Here is a 17,820-nt window from a genome sequence, read left to right on the forward strand (position 1 = left end):
GACTTCAGAGGGCAGCTGCTGTCTTGGCATTCTACCTCTGCCATGCTCCAAAGTGCCAGTATCTCCCAGAGAGGAACTTTTATATGTGTCTGGTGCCCCAGTTTCTGTGGCTGCCAACCAGGAAATGCATCTTGACTGCCTAGTTCTGGTGGCCAACAGAGTTCGCGTTCCTTAGTCCCACAGAACTATAACAAATGGAGAGACAGTTCTTGGCCGGCTGCCACTCTCAGGCTACTAACACACAGTAGACTTAAAAACATCCCTAGTCTTTCTGTGAAAGAGATCTATCTACTTGTCCCTGGAGCTTTGGCCTGAGGGGTAGGCTTATGGTTTAGTATACATCTAACGGCTGCTGAGAAACACTCAGAGACAAAGGGTGGTGAATGCTTCTTTGTGTTCTCTCCCTGTCTTACGCCAGGTCACTGGAATCTCCTGAAAAGGAGCTTATACACTTATCTGGTATCCTGAGTTTTTTGTGACTCCTGCCCAGAAAATACCTCTAGAACAGTTAGCTATCATGGCCGATGTGAACTATTCTTGAAGTCCCACAGTACTGTAAATAGATTTCCATACTTCAAAATTTGCTGCCTGAGGTTCTGGCTTCTAATCAGCCTGAATCTGGGTGCTGATGAATATCCATTCTTTTGGGACACCGACAGGTCTTGGATACTCTCAACTACTTGGGTGGGGGGCACTAAAATAAAATGGGCTTGGACAAAAACAAAGGCTTAAGAGACAACCAAGAGCTAGGGTGGGGTTAATAATAAGGTTCATCTACATGAGGTCATTCCTTCAAGAATGGAAACAGTGACTACTTTGTCTAATGAATAAAAACCTACAGAGAAACCAAAAAAAAAAAAAAAAGAAGAAGAAGAAGAAACAGAAGAATACTTCTAAACAAAAGAACAAGATAAAACCTCTGAAAAAGTCCTTAATGAAATAGAGATAAATGAAAGATTTACCCAATAAAGAGTTCAAGATAACTGTCATAAAGATGCTCACCAAACTCAGGAGAGAAATGGATGAATGCAGTGAGAACTTCAACAAAGAGAATATATAAGAAAGTACCACGGAGTGCCTCGGTGGCTCAGTGCTTTAAGCCTCTGCCTTCAGCTCAGGTTATGATCTCAGGGTCCTGGGATTGAGCCCCGCATCAGGTTCTCTTTTCAGCGGGGAGCCTGCTTTCCCCCTCTCTCCCTCTGCCTACTTGTGATCTCTCTCTGTCAAGTAAATAAATGGAATCTTAAAAAGAGAGAGAGAGAGAGAGAGAGAGAGAGAGAGAGAAAGTACCACAAAAAAGTCAAAGCTGAATAATACAGTTACTGAACGAAAAAATACACTAAAGAGGTTCAAGAACAGACTATATGAAGCAGAAGACAGGATCAGTGACCTCAAAAATAGGGCAGTGGAACTTAACCAGAGTAGCAAAAAGAAAAAAATAATGAAAAAGAGTGAAAATAGCTTAGGGGACCAATGGAACAACATCAAGTGGATGAACAGTCATATTATAGGGATTCCAGAAGGAGAAGAGAAAAAGAAGAAAATTTATTTGAGGAAATAATGGCTAAAAACTTCCCTACCTGGGAAAGGAAACAGATACTCAGCTCCAAGAAACCCAGAGAGTTACAAAAAAGAAGAATCCAAAGAAACCCACTAAGACACATTATAATTAACTGTCAAAACTTAAAGTAAAGAATCTTACAAACAGCAAGAGAAAAACAACTTCTTGCATATAAGCTGGTAAAGGTAAATATACAGTAAAATTCAGATAATCTACTGTTGCAAAGGTGATAGATTAATCATGTACAAAGCTAGTATGAAGATTAAAAGACAAATTTAGTAAAAATGACTATACAATAATTAGTTAAGGAATACACAATAGATGTAAAAACAAAACAAAAACAAAAACATGGGGTAGTAAAAATGTGGAGCTTTAAAATACATTCAAGTTTATCAACTTAAAATAGACTATTATAAATTATTTTATGTAAGCCTCATGATAATCACAAAACAAAAACCTATAGTAGATATACCAAAGATAAAAAGAATGGGATCTAAGCATACTACTCCAGAAAATCATGAAATAATAAAGGAGTAGAATAAGAAAGGAACTGAGAAACTATGAAATAGCCAGAAAACAATTAACAAAATGGCAACACATACATACTTATCAATAATTAATTAAATATAAATGGACTAAGTTGTCCATACAAGAGATACACAGTAGCTAAAAAACAAGACCTATCCACATGCTGCCTACGAGAGATTAACTTCAGGTGCAAGGACACACACAGACTCAAAGTGAAGGGATGGAAAAAAATACTGAAAGTGAAAACCATGGAAAATGGAACTAAAAGATACCTGGAGAGGTTTACTTATATAAGAAAAAGTAGGCTTTTAAACAAAGACCGTAATAAGAGACAAAGAAGGGCATTCCATAATAATAAAGGGGCCAATCCAACAAGAAGATATAACATCCATAAATATTTATGTATCCAACATAGGAGGAACTAATATATAAAACAAATATTAACAGATCTAACAGGAAAAATAAACAGCAATACAATAATAGTAGGGAACTTTAATACCTCCCTTAGATCAATGGATAGGTCTAGACAGAAAATGAATACACAGACATCAGCCTCAAATGACATGTTAGACCAGATAGACTTAATAGACACATACAGAATATTCCACTTGAAAGCAACAGAAAAAACATTTTTTTCAAGGACACATGGAACATTCTCCTCAAATGATAAGAAACATGTCAGACAACAAAACTAGTTTTAATAAATTTAAGAAGACTGAAACCATCTCTTTTCCAATCATAATGGTATAAAACTAGAAATAAATTATAAGAAAATTTGAAAATTCACAAATATGTGGAGATTAAATATAACGCTAGTGAACAACCACTGTATCATAGAAGAAATCAAAAGAGATATAAAAAAATACCCTGAGATGAGTGAAAAGAAACACACACCAAAACTTATGGGTTGCAGCAAACGCAATTCTAAGAGAAGGTCATAGAGATAAATACATACATTAAGAAATAAATAAAAAATCTCCAATTTCCTAACTTTACATCTCAAGAAACAACAACAACAAAAAAGAACAAATGAACAAAAGAACAAATGCCACACACAGTTAATGAGGGAAGGAAATAACAAAGAAAAAGGAGGAAATAAATGATACAGAGAATACAATGACAGTAAAATGATTTATGAAACTATGAGCAATTTCTTTGAAAATAAAAAGAGGGGCACATAGTTGGCTCAGTTAGTTAAGCACCCATTTTTGGCTCAGGTCATGATCCCAGGGTCTTGGGATTGAGTCCCATGTTGGGCACCCTACTCTGTGGGGAATCTGCTTCTCCCTCTTTCTCTACCTGCTGCTCCCCCTGCTTCTGTGCTCCCTCTGTCAAATAAATAAACAAAATCTTTTAAAAAAAAGAAAAATAGATAAATTTTTAGCGAGACTCACCAGGAACAGAAAGAGAAAACTCAAATAGGAAATAAAGGAGGGGACATTAAAATTGATACCACAAAAATACAAACAAAATTTGACAATCTAGCAGAGATGGATAAAGTCCTAGAAACACACAACCTACTAAGAATGAATCAGGAAGAAATAGAAAATTTGAATAGACCAATTGCTAATAAGGAAAGTAAATCAGTAATCAAAAACCTCCCAACAAACAAAAGTTTAGAACCAGATGGCTTTGCTGGTGAATTCTATCAAACACTTAAAGAAGAACTAGTACCAATCCTTTGTAAACTTTTCCAAAAAACAGAAAGGAGGGATGATTTCCAAACTTATTTTATGAGGCCAACATTACACCCATACTGAAAGCAGACAATGACACTCCAAGAAAAGAATTTCACAGGCCAATATCTCTGAAAAACAAAAATGTGAAAATCTTCAACAAAATTAGCAAACCAAATTCAACAATATCTTAAAAGGATTGATTATACTCTATGATCAAGTGGAATTCATTCCAGGGGTGCAAGATAACTTAACATCCACAAATCAATGTGATATACCATATTAACAAAATAAAAGATAAAACTCATGTGATCATCTCAACACATACAGAAAAGCATTTGATAAAATTCAACATCTGCTTATGATAAAAACTCTCAGCAGAGTGGTAGAGAAGGATGTACCTTAATATAATAAAGGTCATATATGCTAAGTCCACAGCTAACATCATAATCACAGGTGAACAATCAGGATCAAGGAAGATTCCCACTCTTGCCACTTTTATTCAACATACTATTAGAATTCCTACCTACAGCAATTAGGCAAGAAAAACAAAAAATAGGGGCACCTGGGTGGCTCAGTGGGTTAAAGACTCTGCCTTCAGCTCAGGTCATGATCCCAGAGTCCTGGGATCAAGCCCCACATTGGGCTCTCTGCCTGGCAGGGAGCCTGCTTCCTCCTCTTTCTCTCTCTGCCTGCCTCTCTGCCTACTTGTGATCTGTCAAATAAATAAATAAAATCTTAAAAATAAAAAAAAAAAAGGAAAGAAAGAAAATAGATGGAATCTTTAAAAAAAAAGAAAAAGAAAAAATGGCATCTAAATTGGGGAAGAAAAACTAAAACTTTCACTCTTTGCAGATTGTAGGCTATTATACGGAAAGAATCATAAAGACTCCACAAAAAAAGTGTCAGAACTAATAAATTCATTAAAGATGCAGGATACAAAATCAACATACAAAAATCCATTACAAACTGTCAGAAAGAGAAATTAAGAAAACAGTCCCATTTACAAGTGCATCAAAAAGATTAAATACCTAGGAATAAACTTCTAAGGAGGTAAAAGTCTTGTACACTGAAAACTATAAGACATTTATGAAAAAATTGAAGAAAACAAATGGAAAGATATACTATGTTCATGGAGGGGAAGAACAATATCATGAAAATGTTATGTTCCTTTGCCAAAGGCAAGGGAAACAAGGGCAAAAATGAACTATTGGGACTTTATCAAGATCAAAAGCTTTTGCACAGCAAAGGAAACCAAAAGACAACGGACAGAATAGGAGAAGATATTTGCAAATGACACATCAGATAAAAGGGCTAGTATCCAAAATCTATAAATAGCTTATCAAACTCAACACCCAAAGAACAAATAAATGGGCAGAGGACATGAACAGACATTTCTTCAAATAAGGCACCTAGATGGCCAATAGACACGCGAAAAAGTGCTCCATATCACTCAGCATCAGGAAAATACAAATCAAAACCACAATGAGATATCACCTCACACTAGTCAGAATGGCTAAAATTAACAAGTCAGGAAATGACAGATGCTGACGAGGATGCAGAGAAAGGGAAACCCTCTTACACTGTTGGTGGGAATGCAAGCTAGTGCAACTACTCTGGAAAACAGCATGGAGGTTCCTCAAAAAGTTGAAAATAGAGCTACCCTACGACCCAGCAATTGCACTACTGGGTATTTACCCTAAAGATACAAACGTAGCGATCCAAAGGGGCACGTGTACCCAAATGTTTATAGCAGCAATGTCCACAATAGCCAAACTATGGAAAGAACCTAGATGTCCACCAACAGATGAATGGATAAAGAAGATATATATACCACATCTTCACAATGGAATACTATGCAGCCATCAAAAGAAATGAAATCTTGCCATTTGTGATGACATGGATGGAACTAGAGGGTATTATGCTTAGCGAAATAAGTCAATTGGAGAAATACAACTATCATATGATCTCCCTGATATGAAGAAGTGGAGATGCAATGTGGGGAGGCTGGGGGGGTAGAAAAAGAATAAATGAAACAGGATTGGATTGGGAGGGGGACAAACCATAAGAGATTCTTAATCTCACAAAACAAACAGGGGGGCCAGGGGTAGGGCGGTAGGGAGAGGGTGGTGGGGTTATGGACATTGGGGAGGGTATGTGCTATGGTGAGTGCTGTGAAGTGTGTAAACCTAGAGATTCACAGACCTGTAACCCAGGGCTAATAATACATTATCTGTTTATAAAAAAATTTAAAAAATTATTTTAAAAATGTTATGTTACTGAAAGCAATCTACAGATTCAATGTATTCACTGTCAAAATTCTAATGACATTTTTCACAGAATTAGAACAAATAACCCTAAAATACTTTATAGAACCAAATAAGACCCCAAACAGCCAAAGCAATCTTGAGAAATAAAAACAAAGCAGGAGGAACCATATTCTCTGACCTCAAGTTGTACTAAAAAGCTATTGTGATCAAAGCAGTATGGTATTGGCATTAAAAAAAAAAAAGGCACATAGATATGGCACAGAATAGAGAGCCCAGAAATAAACCCATGCATATACAGACAATTAATGTATGACAAAGGAGCCAAGAATATACAAGACAAGCTCTTCAATGAGTGGTGTTGGGAAAACTGGGACAGTCACATGCACTGTCTTACACCATACACAAAAATTAACTCAGGATTAAAGATGTGACTTTACAACCTTGAACTATAAAGCTCTGAGAAGAACATGTAAGTGGGAAGCTCCTTGACATCTTGGCAATGATTTTTTCGGATTTGACACCAAAAGCTAAAGCAACAGAAACTAAAATAAACAAATTGGACTATATCAAACTAAAAACCTTTTGCACAGTAAAAAAAAAAAACCATCAACAAAACGAAAAAGTAATCTACTGAATGGGATTAAATGCTTTCAAATCTTATATCTGATAAGGGGTTAATACTCAAAATATATAGAGATTACATAACTCAATAGCAAAAAAACCAATATAATGAAAAAAAAAACAGGCAGAAGATCTAAATAGACATTTTTATAAAATGTTTATAAAATGTTTATAAAAAATTAAAAATTAAAAAAAAAAAAAACTTGAATGACCCCATTATCCCGCAATTCCACTGCTGGGTGTTCATATGATGAAAACGGCAGCACTAAATCAAAAAGATATATGCACCCTCACATTCATTGTAGCATTATTTACAATAGCCAAGATATGTAAACAACTTAAGTGTCTATCAATCAATGAATGGATAAAGAAAATGTGATACACACACACACACACACACACACACACACACACAAAATGGACTATTTTTCAGCCATGAAGAAGGAAATCCTGCCATTTGTGACAACATGGATGGACCTCGACATCATCGTTGTAAATGAAATGTATCAAACAAAGAAAGACAAATGCCACGTGATCCCAGTTATATATAGAAACTAAACAAGCAAGAAAAACCAAAACCCCAAACTGAGCTTATAGATACAGAGAACAGATTGGTAGTTGCCAGATGTAGAGTCTGGATGGTGGACAAAATGGGTGGAGGTGGTCAAAAGATGCAACCTTTCAGTTATAAAATAAATGAAGATGTAATATACAGCCTTATGGCTATAGATAATAACACTATTGCATATTTGAAATTTTCTAAGACAATAAAACTTAGAAGCTTTTATCACAAGAAAAACATTTTCCTAACTTTATGGTGACAGATGTTAACTAGATTTAATGTGATCATTTTGCAACATATAAATATTGAATAATTATATTGCACATGTGAAAGAAATATGTAAAATGTCAATTATACCTCAATTAAAAAAGGAGTTAAACTAAGGAGACCAAGAACCTATATCTATATGAGGTTCTAAAAACTCTTTTAACCATAGTTTCTATTTTATATGTTTTATGTGCACAAAATCCATTTTCTCTAAGACTGAGGAATGTCTATGTAAAGCTTTCTAACCTATTCCACCACTGAAATGGGAGCATCGTGTTATATGACAATGTTCTAGTTAGGACCTTTCTTTTTTGTGAAATAGCTTAAAAAAGCAAATAATGAGTTGTGAAGAGTATATGGTACACCTTGTTTTATTGTGCTTTGCTTTCTTGCACTTTGCAGATACTGCATTTTTTGCAACTTGAAGGTCTGTGGTAACCCCCTATTGAGCAAGTCTATTTGGTGCCATTTTTAAAAAAAGATTTTATTTATTTATTTAACAAACAGAGAACACAAGTAGGCAGAAAGGCAGGCAGAGAGAAGGGGAAGGCTCCTCGCTGAGCAGAGAGCCCAATGTGGGACTTGATCCCAGGACCCTGAGATCATGACCCGAGCTGAAGGCAGAGACCTTAACCCACTGAGCCACCCAGGTGCCCCAGCGCCATTTTTATCAATAGCATCTGTTCACTTCATGTCTCTGTGTCACATTTTGGTAAATCTTGCAATATTTCAAACTTGTTCATCACATATTCATATATTTTCATATTTGTTATGGTGATCTGTGATAAGTGATCTTTGAGGTTACTACTACTATAACCATTTTAGGGTGCCACCAACCACACTCATAGAAGACAGTGAGCTTTATTGATAAATGCGTTTCGACTGCTTCATCCACCATCCATTTCTCCAACTCTTTCCCTCTCTTCAGGCTTCCCTATTCCCTGAGACACAACAATATTGAAATTAGATCAATAAACAACACTACAATGGTCTCTACGTGTTCAAGGGAAAGGTAGAGTCACACGTCTCTCACTTTAAATCAAAAGCTAGAAATGATTAAGTTTAGTAGGATGGCACGTCAACTTGAGATAGGTTGAAAAATGGGTCTCTTGCACCAAAAAGTTAGCTAAACTGTGAAGGCAAAGGAAAAGTCCTTGAAGGGAACTAAAAGTGCAACTCCAGAGAATACAGCAATGATAAGAAAGCCAAACAGTCTTACTGTTGATGCGGAGAACGTTTGAGTGGTCTGGGTAGAAGAGCAAATCAGCCACAACATTCTCTTAAATCAAAGCCTGATCCAGAGCAAGGCCCTCCTTCTCTTCAATTCTAGGAAGGCTGGGAGAGGTGAGGAAGTTGTAGAAGAAAAGTTTGAAGCCTGCAGATGTCGGTGTATAAGATTCAAGGAACGAAGCCATTTCCTTAACATCAAGAAGTGCAAGGTGGAGCAGCAAGTGCTGATGGAGAAGCCGCAGCGAGTTTTCCAGAATAGCCAGCTCAGATACTTCACAAAGGCGGCTACACTAAGCAACAGTTTCAGAGTAGACAAAATAGCCTTCTATAGGAAGAAGATGCCGTCTAGGACTTTCATAGCTAGAGAGGAGAACTCAATGCCTGTTTTCAAAGCTTCAAAAGACAGGCTGACTTTCTTGTTAGGGGCTCATGCAGCTGGTGACGAAGTTGAAGCCACTGCTCATTACCATTCAGGAAACCCCAGGGCTCTCAAGAATGACAGGAAATCTACTCTGCCTGTGAGCTAGGATTGGAACAACAAGGCCTAGACGATGGCACACCTGTTTACAACATGGATTACTAAATATTTTAAGTTCACTGTTGATATCTATTTTGAGAACTGCTCAGAAAAAAAGGGCCTTTCAAATATGACCATCTTTCAAAATATGACTGCTCATTAACAATGCGCCCGGTCACCCAAGAGCTCCAGTGGTGATGGACAGTGAGATCAGCGTTGTTTTCACGCCTGCTAACATAATATCCATTCTGCAGTTTACAGATCAAGGGGTATTTTTTTTTTTTTTTTACTTTCAAGTTATGTTATTCAAGAAGTACACTTCGCAAAGCTATACCTTCCTTAGATAAGGATTCCTCTGATGGATTTGGGCAAAGTCAGATGAAAACCTCCTGGATAGGACTCACCATTCTAGGTGCCATTAAGAACACTCTTGACACATGGGAAGAGGTCAGAATATCAACATTACTAAGAAGTTTGGTAGAAGCTGATTCCAATCCTCATGGATGACTTTGAAGGTTTCAATGCAAGAAATAATTGCATAAACGTGGTGGGCAAAGCAAGAGAAATAGAGTTAGTGTTGGAGGCTGAAGATGTGGCTGAATTGTTGCAATCTCATGATTGAACCTGAACAGATGACAAACTGATTTTAAAGGATAAGCAAAGGAAGTGGTTCTTGAGGTGGAATCTACTCCTGGCGAAGATGCTGTGAAGACTGTTGAAATGATAACAAAGAATTTAGAATATTACATAAACTTAATAAAGCAGTAGCAAGGTTTGAGCAGATTAACTCCAATTTTGAAAAAGTTTGACTGTGGGTAAAATGTTATCAAACAGCATCATGTACTACAGAGAAATCACTCATTAAAGGAAGAGACAATCCATGAGGCAAACTTCATGATGTTTTCTGAAGAAATGGCCACTGCCACCCCAAACCTCAACAACTACCGCCCTGATAAGTCAGCAGCTAAGAACATCAAGGCAAAACCCCCAGCAAAAGGATTATGACTCTGAAAGCTCACAAGGTGCTTAGCATTTTTGTTAATTTTTTTAAAATTTTTTATTATGTGATGTTCATCACCATACTGTACTTCATTCATTTTTGAGGTAGTGTTCCATGATTTGTTATTTGCGAATTTGCGAATAACACCCAGTGCTCATTGCAATACTATGCCCTCCTTAATATCCATCTTTTTTTAGCCATAAGGCTTTTTTAAAATTAAGGTATATACATTGGGGTTTTTTTAGACATAATGCTATTTTACTCTTCATGGACTAGAGTGAAAATACAACTTTTATATGCATTTTGAAACCAAAAAATTAATTTAAGTTGTTTTACTTGTGGTATTTGCCTTACTGCAGTGATCTGGAACTGACCCCACCATATCTCTAGAGTATGCCTGGACTGTCAGATTAGGATAAACAAATCTATATAATATGCATTTAATGTTCTGATGAATTACATTCTAAATCCATCTAACACTTTGATCTGTCTTAGATAGTTTCTGCTTAAGAACTGAGTTCATTTAAAATTAAGGAAAGGGAAGAACTGCACTTTGTGCTCGTGTTTTCTTTTAGAACCGTTCTTAAACACCCTATGGTTTTTTTTTTAAATTTTCTGGTCATATTCCCTGGCCTTAAAAGTAACCTTTCTGAGAGACGCTGTGTGATTCTCAACTTCTAGTGATACTGGTTGGCTTAGGAGCAGAGAAGAGTAGAGGAGTGCTTGGCTTTTTCTTAGAAAAGCCTATCAGATTCCTTCTTTGTCAGTTCAGGTTGTTCTGGGCTTATCCTAAACAATACATATTCATTTTCTTTTTGCATATAATGATTCACATCTTCTCTAAATCATCTTTAATTTTATTATCAAGTTATTGACTAATTATCTCTGACTCTAAGCTAGACAATTACATAGTAACAGTAGGAAAAGGACAAGAGGGAACTTTAAGAGAATGGGGGAAAAAAGTGTCAGAAGTTCTTGGGAAATTTTGTACACATGACATTGTAGAACAGGGATCTCTTGGATGCCAAAAGTCTTGGATGGAAGTTCTAGGTATATTTTATTTTGCACAATTCTTTGTCATAGAAGATGTTTCCCAAATTCAGAAACAACTCCCTAATGACATCTCAGCTGGTTATTAAAATACAGTGTTTTGAAGGCTCCAACATTTCAAAGCAGAAAGCATGGTGAGTATGAATTTTTAGCTTTTAGCCAGGGGTGTGTAATATGTTGCACAAAATGTTCTGTCAACACTGTTTTCTACATGATGATGTATCTAAGCTTCTACAAAAGAACAAGATGTCTATCAACGTTTTGTAGCCCAACATCTGTAGCCCGCCATCATCACTAACCCCATTTCTGATATTTAGCCCACTGTGGAATATATGCTTACCTGTATAGATATATATAATATGTTTAATTTTTAGGAACCCTGGGGTGATTTGGAGGAAAACAAAACTCCTGATTGGCCAGTGACTTTTCAATTAATATATTTTTTTCCTCACCACCTTTTCAAGGTAGAGGAAGAAAAAAGGAATATAATAAAGAATTTGCTAGTAGTTTTTTTTTTTTTTGACAAGTTTTATAAGTTGTTTATTTCAGAATCTTTCTGTATGTATGGTCAAGTAACAAAGGATTCATTGTTAACATGCTCTTATAATAATAAAGCAATGACAAGCCATTTCAGCTTAGTACTTGTCCTGCGGCATGTTCTGTGACAACATATTATTTCATGTGACCAAAATCCTGTGGCACTGGTTAGGTACTACTAGAATTTCCTTTTACTGAAAAAGAAACTTAGACTTACAGGCAGTGGGATGCTTACCCAAGGTGACCTAGTTTGTCAGTGGTGGAATTTCTGTCTCTGTCCTATACTGCCTTCTTAGGCTTCTTAGGGGGAAAAAAAAATCCTCCTCTAAAAAGAGGGTTTATTCTGCACAGCATCAATAAAACTGAAAGGTAACCTATGGAATGGGTGAAGATATTTGCAAATGTCATATTCCATAAAGGGTTACTATCCAAAATATATAAAGAACTTATAGAACTCAACACCCAAAAATCTAATCCAACTTAAAAATGGGCAGAAGACAGGAACAGACTTTTCTCTAAACAAGATGTATGGATGACTAACAGACATATGAAACGACGCTTAACATCAGGGAAATGCAAATCAAAATTACAAAAAGATAACACCTCACACCTGTCAGAATGGCTAAAATTAACAACATAGAAACAACAGGTTGGCTAGGATGCAGAGAAAGGAGAAGCCTCTTGCACTGTTAGTGGGAATGTAAACTGGTACAGTTGTTCTGGTAAATAGTATGGAGATTCCTTAAAAAGTTAAAAAAAATTAGGGGCACCTGGATGGCTCAGTTCGTTAAGTGTCCAACTTTTGATTTTGGCTCAGGTCATGATCTCAGGGTGGTGCAATCAAGCCCTGCATTGGGCTCCGAGCTCAGCAAAGAGTCTGCTAAAGTTTCTCTCTCCCTCTGCCCACTCTCACGCTTGCACTCTCTCTCTTAAAAAAAAAAAAAAAAAGTTAATAATAGAACTTCCTTATGATGTGCCAGTCACACTACTGGGTATTTACCCAAAGATTAAAAAAGCAAATTCAAAGGGATACATGCACCCCTATGTTTATAGCAGCATTATTCAGCCATAAAAAAGAATGAAATCTTGCCATTTGTAATGACGTGGATGAGGTTAGAGAGTATAATATTAAGCAAAATAAGTCAGAGAAAGACAAATACGGTATGATTTCACTCATATGTGGAATTTAAGAAACAAATGAGCTATGGAAGAGAGGGAGAATGACAGAGATAGAGATAAATCAAGCGACACACTCCTGACCAGAGAGAACAAACTGATGCTTCCCACAGGGGAAGTGGGACGGGTGAAACAGGAGATGGGGATTAAGGAATGTGCACTTGTTGTGATGAGCACTGGGTGGTAAACGGAATCGTTGAATCACTATATTGTACACCTGAACCCATCATAACACTGTGTGTTAACTATACTAGAATGTAAATTAAATAAAAAAGAAGACCTGAAGCCCTAAATTGGCACTTATTTAAACAGAGTGGAATGAATGGATACATTTATTTTTGCTCCTTCCCTTAAATCCTGAAAAAAAGGGAGAGAGGGAAGGGGAAAGGGAGACGAAAGAGGTGAGGGAGAGGGGGAGGGAGGTGAAGACAGAGAAAAGTAAAAAAAAAAAATAAGTTCGTTGAAGTAAAAAGTGAATGGACGTGTTGTCACCAAGTTAGCAGGATAGGAAAGTGGAAGTCGAAGTGCTACAGAAGGTGAAGCAAACAAGAAGGAAGCTAATTTGAGCAACAGAAAACTTGACCCCTGGAATCCCCAGAAGGTAGGAGAGAGGGGTGGGGCTGTAAGAGGATTGGTTGAAAGACTGTCGGAGACCAGCTGTCCCCACTCTGCTGCTCCTGTTGCTAGTCAACCATTCCTCCTCCATCACGTCAGGAGAGAGGAAGCTTCCATTATTGAGACACACAGTCCACATGAAACAGATCCAGAAACACCTAGAACAGCAGAATGAAGGAGTAAGACAAGAGGATGAAGATGGGGATATGGAATTAAATGAATGTATCTACTAAACGATGAAAGATATCCTCTTGTATCTGTTTGGCTCCCAAATGCAGTCTACCAAATACCGGTCCAGTCTACCTTTGTCCCAGGAAGGAACTGAGTGCCCTTCTTTCTGGGGAAACTGACTAACTTGTAAGAAAAGACCTATAGATACTGGCATCTGGCGTCCTTGCTCAATCCTAGCATAATGCCAACCAGCTCACAAACCCCAACCAATCACAGTTCCCAGTCAACTTGTTGGTGCCAAAGAGACATTTAACAAACCGCTCAAACATGAGATTAGTCCCAATAAATGCAGAGAAGAAAAAGAACTGGAAGGAATAGAGAAAATTCAGGGTAGCTAAATCATAACAACATCATCCTATCCCCCAAAACGGAAACTAAAATGATTCATATCTGTAAGGAGCTAAAGGCCATCACGGCATCCATGAAACAGAATTGGATGCCATAAAAAATTAGAGAACAAAGAAGTCTTGGGAAATAAAAATATGATAGAAATAAGTTCAGCAGAACATTTGGAAGACAAAGGTGAAGAGAGATCTACAGGAAGTTCAGTGAAAATTAGAACATTGGTTTAGGAGTTCTAACATCATGATAATACAAGTTGCAGAAAGAGAACAGAAAAAGTGAAAGGACATAAGAATAACACAGGAAAATTTTCCAGAACATATACCCATGGGTTTTAATATTAAAAAGGCCACTAAATATCCTCGATAGTGTCAGAAAAATACTGTATATCATCAAAGAAGTATCAGACTACTAGGGATAAAGAGGAGATTCTCTGTATTCTAGAATGAAAATAAAAAGTCACACACAAAGGCAGATTCTCATTGGATTCCTCCACATTAACACAAGAAACCAGAAGGATCTGAAGCAATTCCTTCAAAAATCTTAGGTAAAGTCTACAATTCTAGACCCAGCCGAACTTATCAATACAGTGTGAGGATACAGAGAAGTAGGGTCTAGGAAGAATTTGTCCTACACTCTTCCTTGGAAAGCTGCTAGAGGGTGTACTTCTGGTAAATCAGAGAATAAAATAAAAAAGTGGAACAGAGAGCTTTTAGGAATTGAGGAAGGCAGCATAGGAAAAAGGTGAAAAGCACTTCCAGGATGATGTTGAAGGAAGTTTCAGGGGAATGGCTGTGGGTCAGGCCTTGAGAGCTAGTCAAGAAAGGAGAAAAGGGTGGGGAATTGCAGGAGGGAGGTCTTCTCCATTTCAGGGACACTACTTTTACAGCAGAAAGATGTCATGAGAAAAACAAAAAGAAGATGTTGACTAGCTGCACTGATGGTCCCAATGAGACCTGACAAAAAATATAGTTCAGTGTTTAAAAAAAAAAAACAAAAAATCCATGACCAAGACTGGAAACACAAAGCGCAAATGTGCCACAGCGTCTTTTTCCAAATATTTTAATAATACTGATTGCTCGTATTTGTACAAAGTCGCTGACATAATTTCTTGTGGTAGAATAATTCTTTGTTTTGAAATGTCCTATCAATATGAAACATGTTCAGGTTACATAACTAGTAGTAAGAAGAGTTTCTGGAGGAACAAAAATGTCTACTTATTCTAAGTACAGGATGACAACAAGGCTTCTATCAGAATAAATATCCAAACTCTTACTTGCCTTTACTAGGGGTGGAGTGCCTGATGCAAAGTGCAAGTCTCTTGGCTTATCACTGTATCTAAAGGGTTTTAATTTTTATGAATTCCATGATAATCCTGTTTTAACCTTTAAACAGTGAACTGCAGTACATGCTAAATTCACCATGAACCCAGAAATGAATAGCTTCCTAGAATAAGAAATGTTGATGTTTATAAATTTCATATGAAACTAGATCATGGAAGGAATAGGACACAAGGAGGAAAAAGACCTATTGATCTGGGATTGTATCTGACAGATTTGCTCATAACCAGGTGGAATGTAGTTATCCAGAGGAGCACGGTTATTTTCTCATATCATCCAAAACTAATTCATTCTGGTGTGCTCAGACAGTATAATTCTGACTGATATGGATCTGGGAGAAGGACATCAATTCAAGGCTTTCATTTATACATCTACAAACATCAACGAAGTTGGGGTAACTTCTGGTCACCTTTCAGAGGTTATGTATGCTCTTAGGAAAACGTCCACTCAAACCTACCTCCTGCTCAGCCCCCTGACACCAATGTAGTCCCCAAACACTCCAAACCGGCAGATTGTCTTAGATGCCTCCTGCTAGCATGGACACTTCGCATTCTCTTCCTTCCATCCAAATCCAGATTTCTAGGTCTGGAGCCTGAGCTGGATCCAGGTTCAAGCGACTATATTTGCCTGCCTGCATTTCATCCACCCCAAGATCTTCCAGTCTGAGAAGACAGCAGACTAATACAGCACCAGATAACAAAGCAAAAGCAGAACTGCTGCTCATGGTGTAGCACCAGGCAGAACTTCAAAGTCAACAAAAGCAGCTTTTGTCTATTGGTTATAATGAAAAATAACAAAATGCAAATTGCTCTCTAGCTGCTACAGTGGTGAAATGGGGACAAGGGTCCTCAGTGTAAATCAGCTTTTCAAGCAAAAGGATGCTCTGGAGCCACGCAATTGGTTTTAGAAACTTCCCTCTGGCAATTTTTGGTAAAAGCAAAACATGCTTTATTATACTTCTCTCTAGTAAGGCAGCTGTTTAGTATCAGGAAGTTTTAATAATGACGCAACCAAATATGATTCTGTTCTTTATGGTAGAGCAATTGGATGAAAACAGTGGAACTCTTGATGTTATTCTAGAATGCTTCATTATGAATAATCCTCTCCTCTCTGGGTAAAAGTGCTTTGTGATAGAATGCAAATAAATGTGAACATTTCACATTTGTTTTAAAGGATGCTCTGTGAAGAAAGCAAGAGCTACGAAGGAGCAGAGGGCGTGAGTCCTGAAAACACAATCACCCAGAGCAAGGATTTACCCCATGGCTAGAACTGTTTGGAAGTCCAAACTATAAACTTGATTTTAGAAAGCACAGAGAACAAAAGACATCTTTACTTCGCACTGCATTGTACTTGGGCCATCTGTTATGGCTTTTTTTTTTTTTTTTTTGCTAGAAACATTGCATATAATGATACATTCCTGAAACCAGATGGCATACGAACTATTGCAACAAAGAAAGAAACGAGGACAAGAAAATATTTTGCGGTCTTTCCAGAAATCTTTCACAACCTTCACATTTAGTGCCAATTACTAGGAAAGCAGCAAGTTCAAAATTATAGTTGAGGCATATAATTACCGATATTTGACCTATTTATAAACTTTTCTGAGAAAAAAGAAGAGCAGATAGCTGCACCTAACTCTTTGGTTCCTGACATACACTGTAAAGTAAAAGAAGTTAAATAGCGTGATAGTGCTTCCATTGTTTTACTAGCTTAGTATCAGGAGGCTCCCGGCCTGAGGGCCTCGAATGCTACACACTGTAGATACCTCCCTCATTCCACTTAGATAAAAAAAAAAAAACCCAGACCTAAAGAACACTGTGAAATGAAGCAGGGCACAGAGCAAATACATTTTCAAGGTTGTTAAGTTGAGTGGAGTAGGGCAAACACAGTGGGAATGTGGACATGGAAATTAAGTAGATGGACGGATTTATTGCCGCATTTCCTCTGAGCAGCATTAAAAACCTTTACAATCAATGTGCATACTAAAGAAGCCTTCAGAAACAGAGCAGACGGTATTATACCAGTGGGAACCTTCACATCCCGAGGTCAGAAGACATGAACCTAGTGTAGCAAAGTTTGAGACTCTACAATTAATTTACAGTTCCCTTCTGAATAATGAAGCAAATTCATGTGCTCAACTTAAATGAGATTTCTCCAGCCAACCTGTTTCACAGAAATCTGCATAGTTTATCAAATTAGTTTAATATATGAATTATTCTTTTTTTTTAAGATTTTTATTTATTTATTTGACAGAGAGATCACAAGTAGGCAGAGGCAGGCAGAGAGAGGGGGAAGCA

At 37.2% G+C, this 17,820-nt stretch overlaps 1 protein-coding gene and 1 pseudogene across 1 annotated transcript in view; one reads left to right on the plus strand and one right to left on the minus strand.

Annotated features, from left to right (window-relative positions):
• The window catches only part of PALLD (palladin, cytoskeletal associated protein), a 388,884-nt gene that overhangs the window by 173,826 nt on the left and 197,238 nt on the right, over positions 1-17,820 (minus strand). The window lies entirely within an intron of this gene.
• On the plus strand, positions 8,472-10,262 carry LOC132007592 (tigger transposable element-derived protein 1-like; annotated as a pseudogene).

Source organism: Mustela nigripes, chromosome 1 (genome assembly GCF_022355385.1).
Source record: "Mustela nigripes isolate SB6536 chromosome 1, MUSNIG.SB6536, whole genome shotgun sequence".
In the NCBI taxonomy this organism is placed as follows: Eukaryota; Metazoa; Chordata; class Mammalia; order Carnivora; family Mustelidae; genus Mustela; species Mustela nigripes.